Source organism: Cervus canadensis, chromosome 29 (genome assembly GCF_019320065.1).
Source record: "Cervus canadensis isolate Bull #8, Minnesota chromosome 29, ASM1932006v1, whole genome shotgun sequence".
NCBI lineage: Eukaryota > Metazoa > Chordata > Mammalia > Artiodactyla > Cervidae > Cervus > Cervus canadensis.
The window spans coordinates 11,454,114-11,463,120 of record NC_057414.1 but is presented as its reverse complement, the minus strand read 5'-3'; positions in this window follow the sequence as shown (position 1 = coordinate 11,463,120).

Genomic DNA, 9,007 nt, shown 5'->3' with positions numbered 1-9,007 from the left:
TCTGGTGATACAGTGGCTAAGACTCCTCACTCCCAATGCAGAGGGCCCAGGTTCCATCCCTGGTCAGGGAACTAGATCCTATATGCCACAACTAAGATCGAAGTTCCAGTGTGCTTACAACTAAGACTCAGCACAGCCAAAATAAAATAAATAAATAAAGTAACATTAAAAAAAAAATGTAAAAAATGCCTTGATTGCAACCCACTGATTAAAATGCAGGAAAGTGTGCATACACAAGATATAGTCACAAACTATGGTTTCCTTTGATGTCCTTTATCTCAAATAGAATTCCTCATTAAAAATCAGTTTCTGAATATATGAATTAATGGGATTAATTTTTGTAAAAGTGGGTTAGATTTCAACTAAAGTCTTCTTATATGAGTAGAGCTACATTTTAAAATTTTCCCTTCTATCTTTATTATTGACACCTTTGCATTTAAAAACAAAATGTTGAGGAGAAGGGATTATTCTGAAGTTCTCTGAAACTATTATCAAGAACTCCTCCCCACTGTGATGTAACTCTCATTCCTAACAGGCAATACCAGAAAACAAATCCTTTTAACCTTTTAGTTTGTAAAAAACATTTCAGTTCCATTCAGTCCTGTCTGACTCTTTGGGACCCCATGGACTGCACCACGACAGGCTTCCTTGTCCATCACCAATTCCCAGAGCTTGCTTAAACTCATGTCCATTGAGTCGGTGATGCCATCCAACCATCTCATCCACTGTCGTCCCCTTCTCCTCCTGCCTTCAATCTTTCCCAGCAACAGGGTGTTTTCTAAGGAGCCAGTTCTTTGCATCAGGTGACCAAAGTTACTGGAGCTTCAGCTTCAGCATCACTTCTTTCAATGAACATTCAGGGTTGATTTCCTTTAGGAGGAATTCCCTGGTGGCTCAGATGGTAAAGCATCTGTCAACAATGCAGGAGACCCAGGTTCAATCCCTGGGTTTTGAAGGAAATGGCAACCTACTCCAGTACTCTTGCCTGGAGAAATCCCATGGATGGAGGAGCCTGGTAGGCTACAGTCCATGGGGCCACAAAGAGTGGACATGACTGAGCAACTTCACTTTCTTTCTTTCTCTTCCTTTAGGATGGACTGGTTCAATTTCCTTGCTGTCCAAGGGACTCCAAGAGTCTTCCCCAACAACAGTTCAAAACCATCAGTTCTTGATCTTAATTTCTACATCCCATGAATGGTCACTTTAATTTCTCATATTTATGCACAGTTACAAATGTCACTTTCCTATAGATACATTCGTTATTGCTTGCTCCAAGTCAGAGTTTTCTGAAGAGTCATTTGCCAACACTCAAAACCAACTTCTTTTTTTTCTCAAATCATTTACTGCACTATCTCCTTATCTATTGCTAAACATTCTTTTTAACACACACATATTACCACTTGTAATATATTTATATGAGTAGAGCAGGATGCCCTTTTTAGGAGCTACACTAAATAGAAAACTAAACAGTACCTGGAAACTACTTTCTGAGTCCTTAAAATCTATGTAAACGACCAAGGAATTCGTGGATAACAGACTTAAAATTAATCATCAAATTATTCCAAAAATATATAGCAAGACAAGATGGCAAAATGGTTTAATTTATAGAAAGGTTGAAAGAAAGTAATACTTTTAAAAATTTGACAAATGAGATCATTACATAGAAACAACCTCAGCTTGTTATAGGAAAGCTTGGCCTCTGAATACCCGTGCCAAATCAAATCCCAGAGACAGAGTTTTCGGTGAAGCAGAAAAGGATAGCTTTATTGCCTTGCCAGGCAAAGGGAGACATACCATGCTTCTGCCTCAATAAACTATGTGCCTAAACCCCAGAGGATTTGATGAAGGTTTTTAAAAACATTGGATCAAAGGTGGGGTCTGACAAAATTAGGGTGTGAGCAAATCTTGTTCTCATTTAATCTCCTCTCAGCTAGTCTGTCTCCTAATCTTGATGAGCTTCACCAGTCCCTTTAATCTTACCTAGATGGTTTTTGGCTGTTCCTCCCTTGATTAGCAACTGTTTGAATCAGCCCTTTGAAACTCAGGGAACATGAGGCTGGCTTCATGCCTACAAGAAATGGAAGCACAGAAAAGCCTCCATCCTGGGGAGAGGTCCCCAACATTTTCGGTGCTAGGGGCAGTTTCATGGCAGACAGTTTTTCATGGACTTGGGAGGGGGCATGGTGCAGGCGGTAAGGTGAGGGATGGGATGGGCAGACGACCTTCGCTTGCTCACCCGCTGCTCGCCTCCTGCATCGTGGCCTGGCTCCTTCCAGCCCATGGACTGGTTCCGTCCACGCCTCAGGGTTGGGGACCACTGCTCTGATTCCTCTGAGGTCTGGGAGCTTCCCTGGGGTTAGCTATGCAGGGTTAAGGCAGAAGGTGCTTTTTGGTTCTGGGACCAGAGGACGGGGCTTCAGCAGGAGACCCAGCTGAGCAGGTAACCAGAGTGTGTGATGAATGTGGGTAATGTGGGCTGTAACCTTGAGGAAACTGCACGGCCTGCCATTCTCCTGACTTGAACCGGGTCGAATCAGTTCTCCCTAATTCAAACTGGGAATCGAAGTGGGGTCTCCTAACCAACTGAGCTATCAGGGAAGCCCTGTTTTGATGCTACTAGACTGAAAATCCCAAGAGGGTAGGGAAAATACTTTTTATTATTCCTACTATCTTATACATGCTTTGAACATAGAATACTATAAAAATGTGGTGAATGAATGAGTAAATAAATAAATGAATGAAAGAGTGAATATAAACAATATTATTCTGGCATTAACAAAGTTTTCCAAAATGCAGCTAACATAATAGGATTGAAAATAATAAAGCAGAATGTCAACAAAAGTCAAGTCATAGATTGATTTCCAGATTGACAGGCCAAGGAAATTCCATTATTTTGAGATTTGAAATGATTATACTATAATTTTATTCTACAGGTTTGATTTTGAGATTTCCTCAGGGATGGGCTTCCCTGATAGCCAATCAGTAAGTAAAGAATCTGCCTGCAATGCAGGCGACCCCAGTTTTATTCCTGGGTTGGGAAGATCCACTGGAAAAGGGATAGGCTACCCACTCCAGTGTTCTTGGACTTCCCCGGTAGCTCAGCTGGTAAAGAATCCACCTGCAATGTGGGAGATCTGGGTTCAATCCCTGAGTTGGGAAGACCCCCAGGAGAAGGGAAAGGTAACCACTCCAGTATTCTGGCCTGGAGAATTCCATGGGGTCGCAAAGAGTCTGACACAACTGAGCGACTTTTAGGGATGGCAAATGTATATTATGGAAGATAATGTTCCTAGTGGTTAAGAAAATGGAAAACAGTACTTAGAAGGAGACAGCCAGGATTTTTATTTTTATTTTTTTTAAAGTTTTTATTGGAGTATAGTTGATTTACAGTGTCATGTAATTAAGTTTCAGGTATACAGTGAAATGAATTGGTTATACATATATACACTCTTTTTTAGATTCTTTCCCCATATAGGTCATTACAGAATACTGGGTAGAATTCCCTGTGCTATCCAGTAGGTCCTTTTTAGGTGTCTATTTTATGTATTTTTTATTTTTTTTTTTTATTCTTTTTTTGTTTTTTTTATATGTATAGTAGTGTGTGTATGTTGATCCCAGTAGCCCACTTTATCCCACAGACACACTTACCCCTGGTAACCATAGTTTTGTTTTCTACATCTATAACTCTATTTCTGTTTTGGAGACAAGTTCATTTGCACCCCTTTTTTAGATTCCACATATAAGTGATATATGATATTTGTCTTCCTTCAGACAGTCAGGATTTAAATAGGCATATATACAAGATCACTTACTGGGACTTTCTTGGTAGCAGTTGCTAAGACTGCACTCCCAATCCAGGGTGTCTGGGTTTGATCCCTGGTCAGGGAACTAGATCCCATATGCCACAACTAAGACCCAGCACAGCCAAATAAGCAAATATTAAAAAAAAGAATCCTTACTAAAGCTTTAGATGATATAAACATTACACATTGAAAAAACAAAACAGATTTGCTTTTGAAAGAATGATGCACATGACTGAGAATTCACATTTCTATAAACCAAATGATAACATGCCTCACAAGAAAGAAGAGCAAAGAAAATGCTTTGGGATTTGGTTCTTGGGCTCCAAAATCACTGCAGATGGTGACTGCAGCCATGAAATTAAAAGGCACTTGCTCCTTGGAAGGAAAGCTATGACAAACCTAGACAGCATATTAATATTCATTGGAAGGACTGCAGCTGAAGCTGAAGCTCCAATACTTTGACCACCTGATGCGAAGAGCTGACTCATTGGAAAAGACCCTGATGCTGGGAAAGATTGAGGACAGGAGGAGAAGGGGACGACAGTGGATGAGATGGTTGGATGGCATCACCGACTCAATGGATATGAGTTTGAGCAAACTCCGGGAGATAGTGAAGGACAGGGAAGACTGGTGTGATGTAGTAGGTGGGGTTGCAAACAGTTGGACATGACTGAGCAACTGAGTAACAAGATGGTGTATTAAAAACCAAAGACATCGCTTTCCCTACAAAGGTTCATCTAGTCAAAGCTATGGTTTTTCCAGGAGTCATATATGGATGTGAGGACTGGACCATAAAGAAGGCTGAGTGCCAAAGAATTGATGATGAACTGTGATGCTGGAGAAGATGCTCTTGAATTGTGATGCTGGAGAAGACTCTTGAGAGTCCCTTGGACTGCAAAGAGATCCAACTGGTCAATTTTAAAGAGAATCAGCTCTGAATATTCATTGAAAGGACTGATGCTGAAGCTCTAACACTTTGACCATCTCATGCAAACAACTGATTCATTGGAAAAGACCCTGATGCTGGGGAAGATTGAAGGCAAAAGGAGAAGACGGTAGCGGAGAATCAGATGGTTAGATAGCATCACTGACTCAAAGGAAGGAATTTGAGCAAACTCTAGGAGATAGTGATGGATAGGGAAGCTTGGTGTATTGCAGTCCAAGGGATCAGAAAGAGTTGGAGATGACTTAGCGACTGAATACCAACATGGCCTTGGGATAAATGATGACTGAAATGTGAAAAAATTACACAATTTGTAATGTGTTAAATTCCATGAAACCGGGAGTTCACTTCTTACATATATTTCAGGCAAGTGAAAAGCTCTCAAACAAGTTAGAGGAGAGGCTAATTTTCTCTAACACCCCCAAACTTAAATGAATCAGAGTGTGTACTTCCCAGGTTCTCCTCCTGTCACCTTTTCTTTGATTTGTCACTAGTGACTAAGAATTCAAGACTATGTTAAATATAGTTACTGTTATTAGATAATGAAAAGTGCAGAAAAATGTGATTTTTTGACCCTACTTCTACTACTGATGTAAGTATGATTTTGGTCAAACTTCTTCATATCTCTTTGATTACAAAAAAATTTTTTTTCTTTCCTTTTAAAATTTGGCTTCATTTCATGGCACTTCAGACCTTAGTTCCCCAACCGGGGATCCAAACACAGCCCCTGCATTGAAAGGTGGGGTCTCAACTACTAGGGAAGTCCCTTGTTTATTGCATGTTTAATAAAACATTTTTTAAGCATTTTATCTAAGTTTCTGTCCCTTTAATAGGATTTAATTTCCAGTCACCTAAAACAGTGGTCTTTTAGACTCTGGAAACTTTCAAACTTTGGAGGGGGAGGGGGACTCTGAATTCTACAAGCATGCCATTGTTTTAAAGGGAAGGGCTTGAGTTTATTGTTTTCTTACTAGAGAAAATAATAAGGGAAATTTCTTTTTTGAAAAGATAGGCATAAGATCTGCAAAAAAACTGGGAGGAGGGACAAGTTATTGCTATGTTGAAAGGAGATTAGTAGCAGTTGTTCCCTTCAATCTCATTTTAGGAAAAACTGTCATTCATTCATTCTGTTTCTTTATCCCCAGCTACTAGGAAATCTTCCTTGATGAGTTTTTCTCCTCACTAAAAGTTCATTTCCAAAGATGCCTGGGAAACACCCACAACTAAGTACTGTATTAACATAATCCTTTTAAGAAGAAAAATATTTATCTTCCTTCCATTTACAGAAAGAAAGCAGCCCAGTAAGAATCAAAGAAGGACATGGAGAAAAAATTTGCCTGATTTGTGGTTGGAAGATCAACACAGTTTCTAGAGAGCTAGAATCCAGAAAAGAAGTAAGAAGTTACATGGAGTAAGGGAAGGATTGCCTCCATATAAGTTTACTAATCCAACAGCATTTCTCAACGATTTTGTACAAATATTGTTCTTCATCAACCAGGTAAGAAGATACCATAGAGTCTATTATTTCCCTCAACATCTTATCTTTGAACACAAATCTGTAATTCTGTGTGTATCGAAAGTGGGAATATTAGGAAATATGTGACTGGACTATATAAATTTTTTTGGTATTTCTTTTCTTCTTTTCATTTCATTTATTTATTTCACTGAGCTGGGTCTTACTCTCTCTAGTTGCGGTGACTAGGGGCTACTCTAGTTGCAGTGGGTTGGCTTCTCGTGGTGGCTTCTCAGAACACGGGGTCTAGGTGCTGCAGCTTCAATAATTGTGGTTCAGGGGCTTAGTTGCCCTGGGGTCTTCCTGGACCAGGGACAGATTCTTTACCACTGGACCACCCCAGGGAAGTCCCGTTTTTGTATTTCTCTTTCATGTTATTACTTATTTGATTCACTAGCTTCTGTACTGTTGCCTTGCATGCTTTAGATTTTACAGTTTTAAATATCAACATATCTAAACTATGTTATGGATCTTACTGTTGTTGAAAATTCAATTAACAATCAAGGGGAAAAAAAGAGCATTTTACTCAAACCAAGCTGAGGAGTATAACTCAGGAGACAGACTTGCAGAAGCTCTGAGAATTATTCTGCCTGTTAGAAGTGGAAGACACAGTCACAAATCTTTCAAGACAAAGTAACAGACATTAAAACTATATATTGATATTTTATATAAAGTTCACCAAAGATATATAGTCCAGGTGAAAAATGAAAGTGTTAGTCACTCTATCATGTCTGACTCTGCGATCCCATGGAATATAGCCTGCCAGGCTCCTCTGTCCATGGAATCTCCAGTCAAGAATATTGGAGTGGGTTGCCATTCACTTCTCCAGGGGATCTTCCCAACCCAGGGACTGAACCCAGGTCTCCCACGTTGCAGGCAGATTCTCTACCATCTGAGGGACAGTAGGAGAACCCCATTCTTTAACACTAGAAGTGTAACCCTTTAAAGAAGAGTGTTCTTTCCCAGCTCTGTATCGGGGTGTCATGATGACTTGCTACTCATTTTGTGTGTTATTACCTAGACTATGAGCATCACTGGTGGCTCAGAATCCACCTGCAATGTGGGAGACCTGGGTTCGATCCCTGGATCAGGAAGATCCCTGGAGAAGGGGATGGCTACCCACTCCAGTGTTCTTGCCTAGAGAATTCCGTGGACAGAGACACCTGACAGGCTACAGTCTATGGGGTCCCAAAGAGTCGGACACGACTGGGGGACTGACACTTATAAGAAGTTACGTTGCTAGCATTAGAAAAACGGGAAAAGAAATTTCTTTATGATCGGGTGGACACCCGCATCTTTGAGGAGATCTGGTTAGTGTGGAATGCAGATGGACACTGCACACTAGGGAAGGAGGGAGCAGGCCCAGATGAACACTGGAAGAGAACTTTGTTTAAATTTTTTCGTCATCACTAAAAATACAAATTTTATCATGAGCAATGTCTCATTTACTTTTTACACTGCAGTGGTTTCACTTGGGGGTGATTTTTCCTTCCAGAGGGCAATTGTTGATATGTGGATAAATGTTAAGTTGTCACAGTTGGATGTTATTATTATTTCATGGGTAGACACCATGGATTCTGTTAAGCAGCCTACAAGGCAGAGGAAAGCCCAACAAGAAAGAAATAAGCAGTTCCAAATGTCGTTGTTCTGATTTTAGAAAATCCCTGAGCTAGAGAATCTTAACATGGATTAGTAATAAGACTTTTAATTAGTCAGTTCCTGAAGAAACAGGCAATCAGTAAAAATTCCTGAATAAATGGAAAGCTAAGACTTTAAAGAGAACTTTTTTTTTTTTTTTTTTTTTTGCCTAAGATTTATGTGGAATTCCTTGAAATCACTCTGGATTATTAAACTCACATCTACTAGCCAACAGTATTTTGACTTGAGATTTTGTCACTATGACTTGAGACTTTGCCTTTCAGTCTGTAAACATGTTTTCAATACTGTGAATAACACATCTGAATGCATTCTTGGGTTATTCTGTTGCTTATGTATTAACATTTGTTTTAAGTACCAAGGGGCAGTTATGAACAACACAGACATCCTTCCTACTTTTATGAAGATTATAGTCAGGGAGCAAGGAAATGAATAAAAGCTATAGGAATTCTAGTTACAATTTGGATCAGTGTAAGGGGGGAAAAGGAATGTGCTAAAGGAATACATAATGAAGTATAAACTTAAGGCAGTGGCATAACGGAGTGGCATCTGAAGACAGACTTGAAGGATAAATAGGGTGGGGTGGGTGGAGATCCTGAGGTGGGAAAGAGCTTTGATACTCTTCTGTACATGGCTGAAAAAGCCATTGAATCAAACAGAGCAAGAAAACAAAAGTATAATGAGGTAAGTAAGGCTGAACTGGCTTCCTTGGTGGCTCAGTGGTAAAGAATGCTGCCAATGAAGGAGACTTAGGTTTGATCCCCATGTCGGGAAGATACCTTGGAGAAGGAAATGGCAGTCCACTCCAGTATTCTTGCCTGGGAAATCCCAAGGACACAGGAGTCTGATGGCTACAGTCAACGGAGTTGCAAAAGAGTTGAACACGACTAAATATCACCAACAAAGGCCTAAATATTCAGAGTTTTGTTAGACTCAAAAAGTATTTTAATCTTGACTATGTATTCATACTTCTTTGCTACTTTTGAAAAATTATCTATTGGTATAATAGTTTTTCTTTCTTATAAGGTCCCCTACAGATATCATCTTGTGCACAGTTTTCTTGTCAATACTATAATTTTGTTTCCTTCTCTT